We start from the raw sequence: 13,990 nt of genomic DNA on the forward strand, positions 1-13,990 counted from the left end.
CTGTCTGACCATGAGCTGTTGAAGGGATCAGGTATCAGACATCACAAAAAATCATATCAGTGTGTGCCCACCTTTCCGATACAATCACTGAAGACAAACGTGTGCATAAGCAAATGTGGTGAAGAAAGCTGATGGTGCCCAGCTACCAAAAGATATAGCATCTGGGGTCTTAAAGGCTTGAAGATAAACAAGTAGCCATCTAGCTCAGAAGCAACAAAGTCCACATGGAAGAAGCACACCAGCCTGTGTGACCATGAGCTGTTGAAGGGATCAGGTATCAGACATCAAAGAACAAAAAATCATATCATTGTAAATGAGGGTGAGGGCAGAGTGAAGACTCAAAGCCCATCTGTAGGCAACTGGACACCCCCTTACTGAAGGTCTGTGGGGAGGAGATGAGCCAGTCAGGGTGCAGGGTAGCAACGATGAAACATATAATTTTCTTCTAGTTCTTAAATACTTCCTTCCTCCCACTATCATGATCCCAATTCTACCTTAAAAATCTGGCTAGACCAGAGGATGTACATTAGTACAAATAGCAACTGGAAACACAGGGAATCCAGGACAGTTAACCCCTTCAGGACCAGTGGTGAGAGTGGCGGTGCCTAGAGGGTGGAGGGAATGTGGGGTGGAAAAGGGGAACTGATTACAAGAATCTACATATAGCGTCCTCCCTGGGGGATGGACAGCAGAGAAGAGGATGGGAGAGATGTCGGACAGTGCAACATATGCCAAAATAATAATAATTTATGAATGATAAAGGGTTCGTGAGGGAGGGGTGTGGGGAGGGAGGGGAAAATGAGGAGCTGATATTAAGGGCTCAAGTAGATCGCAAATGTTTTGAGAATGATGACGGCAGCAATGTACATATGTGCTTGACACAATGGATGTATGTGTGGATTGTGATAAGAATTGTAGGAGCCCCCAATAAAATGATTTTTTTTTAAGCCCAGTGGTGGAACCTTCTGACACTGTATGCTTTGGGGGAGCAGGACAGGAAGAAGTGCCTGGGTAAGAGGCACTACCCCCAGAATCTTTTAATGTACCAGCCTTTAGAAACCCAGCTTTATGTAGTAAGCTTCTTCTTGTCGCTGGCATTTCCAGACACGCGATGGCACCCATGGAAGTCTAAAGAGCTTGCTTCTGGTCACACAGCTAGTAATGATCAGAACATAGTTTTAACCCCAGGGCCCTGCCTGCTGAGGTCCACGCTGGCCAGGCCAGTAGTCTGGACTGTCCAGACAAGTGAAGGGCTTTGTGTGCTGCCTGTGGGACATGCGGGGTGTCTGGGTCATTAGGGTTGGTGGTTGGGGTGGGGGAGCAGGGGAGAGGGAGAAGGTGAATGTCTGAATCTCAGCAAAGCTTGTTCAGCAAAGTGCATCATGCGGTTGTGAGCTGGAATCTGCTCGATAGAAGTGGCTTATGGTTATGGGTTAAAGCTTATTCCTAACCAAAGACAGCTTTTCTTCCCACTCGCAAAATCTCTTCAGAGGTGACAGATGACACGCCTGAAGTCAAGAGAAGAAAATTAACTCCGCTTGACAGACATGGGCCTGACATTGCAAGAGAGAATCTTTATGCTCCACACAAAATGCCATGACGAGAAATCAGGGCTCAGTGAGACCTGACTAGGGGTGAGCCTAAGGCAGGGTGAGACCTAAGCATCCACCCCATGTTGCTCGGGGACCTTCATGGCACCTCTAGAAAATCCCTCCTTTGCCTTGGACACTCCAGAGATAGGCCTATTTTAAAGAGAGACCGCTATTTCAATCTGCCCAGCAGGTGTTCTGCACAGCCTCCTCTGGGCCAACCATTCCTCCCACAGAAGACACCAAACCTCGGCATCTGCTCGCTCTCAACGTGGAGAGACAAACCCCCAGAGACAGTGGAAGTAGCAACTCTGGCCTTCCATCCTTCCACCCTTGACGCACGGTGGGGTTTTCAACCATCTAGGGCGGGGAGGCCACCTCCTGCTGAGGTGGGGCCGATTGAAGGCTCCATCGTCCTTCTAGTCAGTCAGACATCCAAGCTGATCTCCTGACTGGGCGCAGAAGACCCCCCACAAATCTGTGGAAACCCCCACCCCGAACCATGACACAATGACAACGACCCTCCTTTCCTCTGATGTATGTGCCCCTCTGAGTTGCTATTGGACTTTCCATCCTGACCCCATGAGTCCAGCCCATGACGGGCAGCTCCTCTTATGCCATAGCCACTTAGGGTACAGACAAGCCAGGGGACAAAGATCAGAGGAGTGAATGTTGACCGGAGTGGTCCTACCAGGGGCAGCCCAGAAAACTGATAGATACAAGAAGGGGCCTGAATGACGGTGACTTGTGTGCACCAGATCTTATAGCTTCCATCGAAATGTCCTCCCAGAGCTGGATGCAATTCCCCTGTGACCTGTCCTGCCATTAAACTTGGATCCGCATTCCAGCCCCGTCTGCGCATCCAGATAGGCCTTCCCGAATGTCTCTGGGACACACCCAAATCTGCACTCATCACGTTGCCCCCAAGTCTGCCCCTCACATTGATTTCCTGTTTCTGTGAATGATATCATACGCGTTGGAAACATAAGTGTCATCCTTGACTCTGCCTTCGCTAGGCCTCATATCCAATCAATCATCCAGCCCATCTAATTCTCTCTCCTAGACAGAGCTCAAATCGGTCCCCATCTCTTCAATCCCATCGCAATTACTCATGTTCAAACTTCCTCTCCGCGTCGTGCCTCTGGATTATCTTCAGACCCTGTTTGCACTGGTCTTGTTTGCAGTGGTCTTATCCATCCCTCTGCCTGAAACACCCTTGTCCTTTTGTCCATCTGGCAAACTCTTCTCCCTCAGAAACCTTCCTCTTCCGTGATGCCTCTCAGGACTTCCTCAAGGAATCCGAACCCATACGCCCGTGGACCCCAGACTGTGACACTCATTATTGGGGTCACATGGTACAGCCATGGCTTATTTGCCCATCTTTCTCCCCACAGGGCCCCTTGAGAACAAGGAGCCCTATTTTCTCCATCTCTGGGGCCCCAATGCCTAGCTCAGTTGTGGAGAAACAGCAAACACCTTGCAGGTTTTTGTTGACCTAGTGAATCTTATAACAAAGAAGCCAGGGGTCTTTTAAAAGCTCTTTTCTCCCCAAGCCTGGAGCATCTGAACAGAGGATTTTGTGTTTGTGCCTGTCTTAGTCCTCTCGTGCTGCTGTAATGAGCTGCCATAGAGTATGAATGGAACTGTGGGAAAACCTCAAGAGAGGAAGTCATTCATTTCAAAGACTGTGAGAAGGTGGCAGAAGAAAGGCTGACTTTCGAACAGGGTGAAGCTCTGAAGGGGAAAAATAGAGGAAGGTCTTCCAGAGGAGATCCACTGGAACAACTCCGACTCTGTGTCAGAGACACAAACAAAACAAAACAACAATGGCAAGAAGCTCAATGTGGCCGAAGCAAAGGAGGTAGATAGGAGAGGCTGGGGTAACCTACGCTTACAGACAGTGATCTAGACACACTCGGAGGACCCTGAACTCCAGACTAAGGCTTCTGAATTCCTTCCTGGGAGTCGCAGGAAGCCACTGGCAGATTTTGTGTGGCTCACCACAGTCAGGTCTGCCGTTCAGTTCAGACAAAGGGCAGTCTGGGCTGCAGAGACCCACCGGGAGGGAGCGGGTAGGAGGCAGAGAGAGCAGCTAGGCAGCTGGCACAGTGGGCCAATGGGTGAGTAGGCCTGGAATCAAGGCATGCAAGTGGGAGGAAGAGAAGGAATGGGGAAGAGGGGGCAGAAAGAAGGGATGGGGAGGAGAGAATGGCTCTTTAGATGTGTAAAGCAAGGCATCTGTCTCAGAGGAGGCAGAATACGTGAACGCCTCTTGTGCTGCAGCCAAAGAGCTTGGTAAGCCGTCTCTGAGCCCAGCTGTCTCCAAAATGTTCCAAGTCCTGCCTGGTAATCAAAGGAAGCACGGGCTCTGCCAGCCTTAAATTAATGACTCTCCTAGTAAATCATTCTGGTGTCTGCACCATTGGCCTGTCTGGGACAGCATCCGCGCCAAGTCAGCGAGGGCGTCCCACTGAACAAGATCTGATGACAAGTCAGCAGTCAGAACACAGCCCTCAGTCCCTTTACCGGGGGTGACCTGGTTTCCACCTCAATAAGCCCTACTGGAAGTCCGAGCCCAGGGTGTGGAAATGCACACGCACTCTTTCTCAACTGCCCAGCCTTGGAATTCAACATGACCTTTTTCATAATGGGCAATTCACTCTCGTTTGCTTCAATTGATATCTAAAGGTTCTTGCTTCTCAAATAAGAATCTCTGGCGGCACAGTGGGGAAGGGGTTGGCTGTTGAGCAAAGGATGGGTCGTCTGAACCCACCAAGTGCTCTCGAAGAGAAGGGCGTGCCGTCTGCACCCATAAAGACCAACAACCTTGAGAACCGAACCCTATGGGGTTGTACCAGTCTGTCCCACCGGATAACTATGAATTGGAGTCAACACGATGACAATGGGTTTGGGTTTGGGTCTTAGATCATTCCATCACAATACAACACCTCAGAAAGGCAGTATAGGGGCGAATAACAGCATGATAAAAACTAGCTGCTATTGAGTCAATTCCGATCCACGGTCACCCAGGGGTTTCAAAGTAGAACCATACTCCAGCGTTTGTACTGGCTGACTTTGGGGAAGTCGATTGTGAGGCACCTCTATCTGGGTGAGCTAAACTGCCAACTCTCTGGTTAGCAGCGCTTTCAGAGGCCAGAACCTGAGAAATCCCAAACTCGACGTCAGAAGACTTAAGTCCTAGACACACTTATTAGGTGTGCGGCCTCAGCCAAATCACGTGACTTTTGTGAGCAACAGTGTCACCTCTAAAATAAGGGAGGCGACGGGATTGGTTGAGCCACGGTTCCAAGTCTCTAACCAAGAGAACCGTTCTCACTCGCAGATGAACGGGGTTGTGCAGACAGCTCTCCTTCTTTATTTGATACTGTGCTGTTTCTGGACATGTCATAAAAAGAGAAGAGAAACTTAATTGTGAGCTTCTAATTGGACTTCTTGCTTCCTTGGTCTAGTCTTTGGATGTGATTCAACTGATGCTTGATAAGCATATACATCTTGACTGTCAGCGTGCTAGGTATGCAAGTGTAGAGTGAGCTAAACGTGAAATAGCCTGGCTGGTAACCAGCAGAGATGGAAATGTGAGCTAGGTCTTTGTACTATGAGCCCACCGGTGCTCTTTACCCTACTCTACACTGTGTCAAAAACAAACAAACAAAGGTGGCATTGGAGTTCAATTCCCAAACACCTTTCAACTCTAAGAGTTGTTTAGGGGGTTCGGGGGGAATGACCCCAAACTGAAATATATTTTATCGAGACCCACTTACTAAGTCTTAAACAGAACAGAGACAAAACGAAATCATCCAGATGATGGAGCCCATCGGCGTGAGGCCATAATAGTGCTCAAAGAATTCATAGCCACAAGGTTACACTATAAAACATGGGGGAGGGAGTGGGAATCATGATTGCTGGCAGGTCAATTTATCACGGTCACAGGTGAGCAGGGAGACAGAGTGGGAGAGGCACCATAATTGGGATTTGTACTGCAGTTAGAAAAGCTGACAGATTGGGTCAGGGCTCGTCCACCACCTTGGTCAGTATATGACTTGGTGGCATATGATCATGCCACCCTAGTGTCCCAATCTCCATCAAGGGCACACCCAGGAAAATTTCGCAAACTGTCCCTCCCTAGGCTGGCCATTGGATTTCACAGCAAACCCTCTCTGCCGAAGGCCACGGCTACTACATTGCTGGTCAATGGTTAGAAATAACTGAATGGAAGCTGAATCTATATGTGAATTCAAGAGGGATTTAAGGTTCCCAATGTAAACTGTAGACTTCCAAAAACCTAGTGCCCAAAATTTAAGCTCTAAGTCAGAGTAAAAATGACCAAATATGTGTCTACTGAGGCCACGATCAATGCATAAAACAACTCCAATAAATAATTCCACACTTAATTGCTCTGCTTCTTCAAACTAAGAGAACTTGTTGACTTTTCCCAAACTTTTTTAATATTGTAAAAGAAATACAATTAAACATTTGCCCATTTAACCATTTAAAAGTGTATGATTCCATGGCACTAGCTGAATCATAGCTCAATGTAAAGAAAAAAAAACTATCCACATCTGGACCGATAGGAAACATCATGATGCTAAGTGGAGAGCAAACTGAAGCTGTCAAGGATTTCCTCGGCCTTGGATCCACAATCACGGTTCATGGAAGCAGCAGTCAAGACATCACATTGCATTGGGTAAACCTGCTGCACGAGGCCTCTTTAAAGTGTGAGAGAGCAAGGATGTCACTTTGTGGACTAGAGTGAACCTGATACAAGCCAAGGTATTTTCAGTCACCGCATATGCATGTGAAAGTTGGATAGTGAATAAGGAAGATGGAAGAAGAATCTATGCATTTGCCTTATGGTGCTGGATATTGAAAGTCCCACAAACTACACAAAGCAAAACCCAGTCTGTCTTGGCGGAAGTCCAACCAGAATGCTCCCGGGAATCACGGATGTGGAGGCTTTGTCTCACTGTGGACACGTTATCCGGAGAGATCGGACCCTGGAAAAGGACCCCATGCCTGGTAAAGCAGAAGGTCAGTGAAAAAGAGGAAGATTCTCCAGGAGATGGATTGACCCCGTGACTGCAACAATGGGCGCACACGTACAATTGTGAGGATGGTGCAGGCTGGACAGCATCCCATTCTGTTGTACTTCGGGCCACTAGGACAGGACAGCCCCTATCCATTGCGTTTGCCATCGATTTCCAAGCATTTTCATCACCCCAAAGAGAACTCAATCTCCCTGCAGCACGACTCCCACTCTTCCTTTTCCCTAGCCCCTGGTAACCATCATTAAATGTTGTTCTCGATGCAGTTGCCTCTTCTAGATGCCCAGTGGTCACTTGAGGAACACTACTTTTAGATGCCAGGAAAGGTTACAGAACCAAGCGTTCTGTGTCCAAGTGCGCTTGGGAAACACTGATAAATGGGTTGCTTGACAGCATGGTGCCACCATCGCCGAGAAAAGCAAGAATAACCAGGGTCTCTTAACCGTACTGGCTCGTGACATCTTTTCAAAGGGCACACCACGCACTTGGGCTAGCAGCAGATGTCATTTCTAACAGAAGCCATCGAGCTAACGCATCAGTGTCAGCGTAGGACTGCATCCACACGGTTTTCAGTGGCTGACTTCAAAAATACATCACCGGACTTTCCTCCCAAGGTTCCTCTGTGTGGGCTCAAACCACCAACCTTCAGGTTAGCCGCCGCCAAGCACACGGGAACAATTTGCACCAGCCAGGGGCAAGCACAGGGCCAATGGCTTAGAAATCTTGATGAAGCTGAGGCTGGCCGGTAATTATAAATGTGCTGTGATATGAAAGCCTTCGCGGCCACTGCCTGACACAGAGCCAGTGTTCATTAACCGTTAACCCAAAGGGATCTGATGTGTGTTGCTAATGAGCACTTTCTCTGGCCAGCAAGTGACCCCCAGGCCATACTGCTCCACGAGGCCTCAGCCCCAGGCGGGGAAGGCGCAGGTGGGGCTAGATGGCCTCTGACATTTGGTAAGTGCATGGAGAGTCCATGTCTGAAAAGGCATTCACGGCTTTTAGCCCCATGGCCCCTCTTTTCACTTGTGGCATTTGGGGAAATGAATCACCCGGTCAGGATGGCCCTCACCCGTCTTCTGAGTCCACGTGCTTGTCAACAGGCGCCTCATTCACTGGGGCCTTTGAGAATCCGTCCTTGTCCAGAATGACTGGTTGGTGTGTTCTATCCTGAATTCGCAGATACCCGCAGTATGGGAGTTCCGCCAATCCTCTCCTGCAGTATTTTCAGGAGCTGATATTTTGAAATGTGAAGGGTGCTGATCTCTTTTTTCCCATAATTGAAGAGCCCTGGTAGGAATAGTCCAATAATGTGAGCCTTGTTTGTGAATATGGGGAGTTTATTTTATTGTTTTCTGACCTTCAACTAAGACGTGATCTTGAAATGCTAAGGAAGCTGTACATCCCATCATTGCAGAAGGGTGGACGACCCGTTCCCAAAGTAATCTGTTTGGAAAGGAATAAATATCTATTTATTTTCTTCCTTCTATTTTCATCCTTGGGGTAATTTTTAATTATCTTCTCGGTATAAAGTGAGTAAGTTCTTAGTATACAAACTTTTGGAAAACATGAAAGTTATAAAGAAAAATTAGAGTCCCCATTTCACCAAGAAAACCACGATTGGCATATTTATGTACTTCTTTTACGTGCATTTCTTTCATTCTGTGTATTCACTTAACTATAAAAACAATCTGTTTCTTTAAACTTAGAAGCATGTACTCATCAATACATCTATCTATAAATTTAGGAGCTGTGGTTGAGTTGCTAACCATAGGTCTGTTAGAAATCCCCACCTGATCACCGGCAGAAAGACCAGGCTTTCTACTCCCGTGCAGCCTCACAGCCTCAAAAGCCCAAAGGGCTGTTCCACGCTCTCCTGTACGATCGCTATGATTCAGAATCAACTTGATAGCAGTGAGTTTGAAGGTTTTCTTAGTATGTTTTTATATAAATACAAGGGGGCATTTCAAAGCTCTTGGAAAAATTTTCCACAATTTTTGAAGTTACCTTATATATCTTATTATTAAAAAAACACATAACTATGGTTTTTAATTTGCTTTTAATCAAATTGAGAGTATGTGTAATTTTGGTTAAGTTTCCTCCATAACAAAGTGGAGGTAGTCCCCAACTTACAACATAATTGAGATATGACAAACCACACTTAATGACTATCCTTTTGTGTATATGCATCTTATCATTATTAATATGCATTACAATAAGATTACAGCATGCAATGACCATCCTTTTATGTATATACATCTTATCATTATTAATACACCTTCCAAATAAGAGTACAGCATGTAATGACCATCCTTTTGTGTATATACATCTTATCATTATTAATACACATTATAATAAGAGTACGGCATGTAATTTGCTAATGTCATTCTCAGATCTTTACTCCCAGGTGTTCAATTTTACAATCTGCTCATCAAAACACCACCATAAAGACCTAGTTTTCTAAACTAAAGTGGGGCTTCGTCATGTGGAAATATGAGCCCCAACACTGGTCGCTTTGCTAAGTATCAACAGGAAGAGTCAGGAAATGGTGAGACGTTGCTGCTGATGAACAACACCAAGGAGTCTCAGAAAAGTCAAAGGAAATTTTCAGTGTCTTTCAATTTCTCGTTTCCATGAACTTTCTGAAGCCCCTTTGCTTATAGAGAAAAATAGAAAGGATAGTGCAGACAGCTCTCACTAGTTTTCTGACTGGACATGTCATTCCCATTCCCTGGGACAGTGACAGAATGCCAACATGGTCCATCCAGCTCTTCATCAGGATAGTGAGGTTTTAGGATTTGTATGTGTTTTTAAATATGTGTATGTATATTGGAAGAAGCACACCAGCCTGTGATCATGAGGTGCCAAAGGGATCAGTTATCAGGCATCAAAGAACAAAAAATCATAACATTGTGTGCTCACCTCCATGATACGACTGCTGAAGACAGATGGGTGCATAAGCAAATGTGGCGAAGAAAGCTGATGGTGCCCGGTTATCAAAAGATATAGCATCTGGGGTCTTAAAGGCTTGAAGGTAAACAAGCGGCCATCTAGCTCAGAAGCAACAAAGCTCATGTGGAAGAAGCACACCAGCCTATGAGATCACGAGGTGTTGAATGGAACAGGTATCAGGCATTATCAAAACAAAAAAATCTTACCAGAGTGAATGAAGAGGGGAGTGCAGAGTGGAGACCCAAAGCCCATTTGTAGGCCACTGGAGATCCCCTTGCAGAGGGGTCTAGGGGAGGAGACAATCCAGTCAGGGTGTGATATAGCAACAATGAAACATACAATTTTCCTCTAGTTCCTAAATGCTTCCTCTCCCCGCACTATCATGATCCCTATTCTACCTTGCAAGTCTGACTAGACCAGAGGATGCACACTGGTACAGATAGCAACCAAAAACACAGGGAATCCAGGGTGGATGATCCCTTCAGGACCACTGGTGTGAGTGGCGATACTGGGAGGATAGAAGGAGGGTGGGTTGAAAAGGGGGAACCAAAAGATCTACATGTGACCTCCTCCCTGGGGGACGGACAACAGAAAAGTGGGTGAAGGGAGACGTCGGACAGGGCAAGATATGACAAAATAATAATTTATAAATTATCAAGGGTTCATGAGGGAGGGGGGAACGGGGAGGGAGGGGGGAAAAAGAGGACCTGATGCCAAGGGCTTAAGTGGAGAGCAAATGTTTTGAGAATGATGAGGGCAATAAATGTACAAATGTGCTTTTTGTTTGTTTGTTTGTTTTACAAATGTGCTTTACACAACTGATGTATGTATGGATTGTGATAAGAGTTGTATGAACCCCTAATAAAATGATTAAACAATTTTTACTTTTCATATAATCTGAAAAAAAGAAAAATATATGTGTATGTATGTATTAAAATGCCTAATATTTAAATAATTAAAGTAATCTATAAATTTATACGTTGTTTCCAACCCCTCCAAAAAATAAATATCTGATTTATAAAGATATTGATAATACAAGGCAATGGCAGCAATAATAATGACAAAGTTTTCGAGGTACGACAGAGTGGTCAGAACAGAACCCTACTCGCACTCAGATACTCCCTGTCCCAAAAGCTGGGAGGCTTCAAGCCACAGGAATTTCTCATCTCCCTGTTCTGGAGGCTGCAATTCCACATCGCAATGCCCGCAGGATGAGGCTCCCTGGTAGCCCAGGCTCTCTGAGTTCCACGCTCTTCCTGTTTTGTGGTGACTCCAACAACCCTGGGCATGCCTTGACCTGGGGATGCTTCACTGCCTGTATCGTCACATTGCCACCCCCTCTGTGTTGCTCCATCTTTGCCGCTTCTCCTTGTAGGAACACCAGTCATACTGGATTAGGATCCAATCGAGTTCAGGACGGCCTCTCAGTAACTGATAGCATCTTCAGAGACCTTGTTTCCAAACGTTTATAGCCAGCAGGGCTGAGACTTCAGCACACCTTTCTGAGGGACCCAACTCAGTCTACAACAGCGCCATATATATAATAGCACCATTTCTCACTTAGCAGCGTATCATGAACAGTTTCCAAATACTGAAGTTTCGCATTCCAAATCGCCTGCGGTGTTGGCTCAGAGATGGACTGATGAGTTTACAAGCTGCTGTCAAACATGACTAGTGGTGGCTGTGACATTAATATCAGTAATTCTTCTTGAAAGCAATTAAACTTGGCATTGCTATCGCTACCTAATGTGTTTATATCAGCTCCTGTAATTGTTTTCTAAAGTCATAAATTTTTCAAGTTAATTATAAACAAATTGCTCTGCTTAATTAATGGGCATCACTAGCGGCTATTGTCTAATATGCATGTGAATGAACCCTGTGACAGCCTCACGGGAGCTGGATTAATGATGCTTGGTCAGGATGGTGGCCCAGAAGTCAGTCACCCAGAACTGGGCCTCAGCTTATTCCAGAAACCCCGGAGCAAGAGTGTCCCAGGGCTGTTCATGGAGCTATTCTATTGAGTCTTCTGAAGTGTATGTCACCTGGGACCCTGGCAATGATGCACTGTGAGGCATGGGGCGGGCCAAGGTTGGGATATCAGTCTTATTTTATTTGGTGTTGCTATAACAGAACTACCACAAGTGGATGACTTTAGTGAACAGAAATTTATTTCCTCACAGTTGAGGAGACTAGAAGTTCATATTCGGGGTATCAGAAAAGGTTCTTGCCTCATTTTGACATTTTAGGTCTGGGGTTCTTTGGGGAGCTTGTTGTGTGTGTCTTGGCATCTATCTCCCAGGGTGTAGGAGGTTCTCAGCACCAAGACCTCAGGGTCAAAGGAAGTGTTCAGCTCCGGGCTCATGTTTCCTGATGGATTCTTCTTTCTTCCTGGTGCTGAGGCCACTTCTTCTCTGCTTGCTTTTGTAAGACAAAAGGTAATGTCGGCCACACCCCAGAAATTGCCCTTTTTTTTTTAATCAGGGCTGTAACATCCCAACCTAATTCTGTCTCACTACCATAACAAATATAATGTAAACTAACTCATATAATGTAATCCTGTTTCATGAGCACGTGTTGTGATTGTTGGTAGCTCCCATCAAGTCGGTTCCAACGCCATGGACAACAGAATGAAACACTTCCCAGTGCTACACCAGTCTCACAATTGTTCCTTCGTTTGAGACCCTTGTTGCAGGTACTGCGTCAGTCCATCTCCTGAGGCCTTCCTCCTTTCCGCTGCCCTCTACTTCACCAAGCAAGATGCGCTTCTCCAGGGACTGGTCTCTTCGGACAACACGTGCACATATGCGACATGAAGTCCTTGCCTTTAGTAAGCCTTCTGGATGTACTTGTTCCAAGACAGACGTGTCTGGTCTCTTGGCAGTCCGGGGTCCTTTTAGTGAACCAGCACCACAATCCAAACGCATTCTTCTCCAGTCTTCCGTTTTCAATGTCCAGCTTTCACGTGCATGTGACGCAAAGGACAATACCCTGGCTTGAGCCAGGTACTCCTTAGTCCTCAAAGTAACCTCCCTGCTTTTCAACACTCTAAAGAAGTTCTATGCAGCAGAACACAGAGAGGTTAGGATTTACATCATATTATAAAGGAAAAGGACATCTGATCACATCATGGGGGATGATTGCGTCACTGTTACATAATTTCCAAACTGCACCATTCCATGACTGAGAATAGTGGTCTAGCACGTGGATACATATTTACGTGACACAATTCAATCCACATTTGGGGTGACAGAACACCCTCAGTCTATTAACGTAAGTCTCTCTCTTTAGGACTACTTTCTTGCCTATGTCACCTTAAGTGGTCTTCCCCACACCAGCCCTGCACTGTATCTAGTATAATCTGATAGTAATGAAGTTAAACACTGGCCAGATTTCCAGGGTTCAAATCTCAGCTCTGCCTACAATTAGTTATTGGCATATGGGCACGCTACTAGATGAAAGTGTAGTATTTTAGTTTGGCCATCTGACAATTGGATATTATCCTTGTATCTGCATCACAGGCTCGAGAGGAGGACTACATCTGTTCATATAAGTAAAATACACATAATGCAGTTGGATAATGCCAGCTCTTATTTTAGGTAGTGTCGCTGTCCTTGATTTATAAGGAGGGATCTAAGAGTCTGTGACTCAGGGTCAGGACTCCAAAAAAAACAAAAGCAATTCAGTGCCAGCGAGTCGATGCCGACCCACAGCAACCCTGCAGGACAGGGTAGCACTGCCCCGTGAGCTTCCAAGACGGTAATCTTGGTGGGAGTCGAAGGCCCCGTCCTTCTCCTGAGGAGCGGTTGGTGACTCCAAACGTCTGACCAAGGGTTAGCAGCGCAAGGCATAACCACAACACCAAAAGGCTCCTTGAATCAGGGCTCGGATGAGGCAAATGAAGGTGCGAAATCTGAGGATGTGCTCATCCCCAAGGTCACTGCTTCCTTCGAGTCCCAGCCTGTATGAGCTAGTGATGTTTGCTTGGCTTGAACCCAGAACTGGCTGACACAAGTCCCACTCACTCACTGAGCCACCTCCTTCCTTTTCGCCTTCCCGCCTCGAACCATCGTATTCTGAAAAAGGATCTCAGAGTCCTAAGCAATCTCTACAGACACTGCGTCCGGGATGCCTCACTCCCACTTACGCCTCTGCTGCTTTCTAAGGGACATGACTGAGCCCTGGAGCGCCAGCATTACTGAGCATAACCCACTCTCACTGAAGCCGCACCACAAGGCTGGGCTCTCGGTAAGCCAAAACAAAAAAATATTAAGATGGCAGAACATGCTCATTCCCAAATCAGAGCCTGTATTTTCATCCCTTCCCAGTAAAACTGTTTAGTTGCTTAATTGACCACTCGGGAGAACAGCAACCCGACGCCACTGGGTC

Source organism: Tenrec ecaudatus, chromosome 4 (assembly GCF_050624435.1).
Source record: "Tenrec ecaudatus isolate mTenEca1 chromosome 4, mTenEca1.hap1, whole genome shotgun sequence".
NCBI classification, from domain to species: domain Eukaryota; kingdom Metazoa; phylum Chordata; class Mammalia; order Afrosoricida; family Tenrecidae; genus Tenrec; species Tenrec ecaudatus.